The sequence below is a fragment of the Zootoca vivipara genome, chromosome 5 (assembly GCF_965207765.1).
Source record: "Zootoca vivipara chromosome 5, rZooViv2.hap1.1, whole genome shotgun sequence".
Lineage (NCBI taxonomy): Eukaryota > Metazoa > Chordata > Lepidosauria > Squamata > Lacertidae > Zootoca > Zootoca vivipara.
The window spans coordinates 91,466,779-91,467,576 of record NC_142588.1 but is presented as its reverse complement, the minus strand read 5'-3'; positions in this window follow the sequence as shown (position 1 = coordinate 91,467,576).

Genomic DNA, 798 nt, shown 5'->3' with positions numbered 1-798 from the left:
ATGCTGTCTTTTGCTAGATTACTACAGATCTAAGGGTACTGGTACGGCCTCAGCCGCGTATACCTGAAGGAGCGTTTCCACCCCCATCGTTCAGCCCAGACACTGAGGTCCAGCTCTGAGGGCCTTCTGGCAGTTCCCTCCCTGCGAGAAATGGGCTCAGTGTCCTGCACTCTGAGAGAGGCATTACCACAAACCGAAGCACCCATGCAGGACCTGCTCCAAGTCTGAGCAGAGGCAAGCAGGCAAAAGTTTATGCATTTATCTGTATTTAAAAGAATAAAAATTGTGTGTGGGGTTCCCTGGGGAACGCCCTCCCATCAGATGTCAAGGAGATGAAAGAACTGCACACCTTTTGGAAGACATCTGAAGGCAGCCCTGTATCGGGACGTTTTTAAAGATTGATGCTTTATTATGTTTTTATAGGTGTTGGAAGTCGCCCAGCATGGTAGCCAAACGGGCGGGGAATAATATATAATACTAATACTAATACCAATACTAATAATAAATTATAAATAATAATAATAACTATTATTATTTTACTCTGAACTCAGCAACCATTTTATTTGGGTGCAGGATCGCTTCCCAACTTTTGCGCAGAGAACAAGCCGCTAAAGAAGAAAAGGCGCCGGAGCCACGCGCTGGACACACTAAGTCGAACGTGCGCATGCACCGCGCGGGCCCCTCATTCCTCGCCTCCCCCTCCGCGCCCTGATCTTCGCTCTCCGTCTTTTGTCTACTCTGAGGCACCGTCCCCCTACCCCTTTCCCCGCTTTTTCCGGAAGCGGAAGAGGCGGGCCC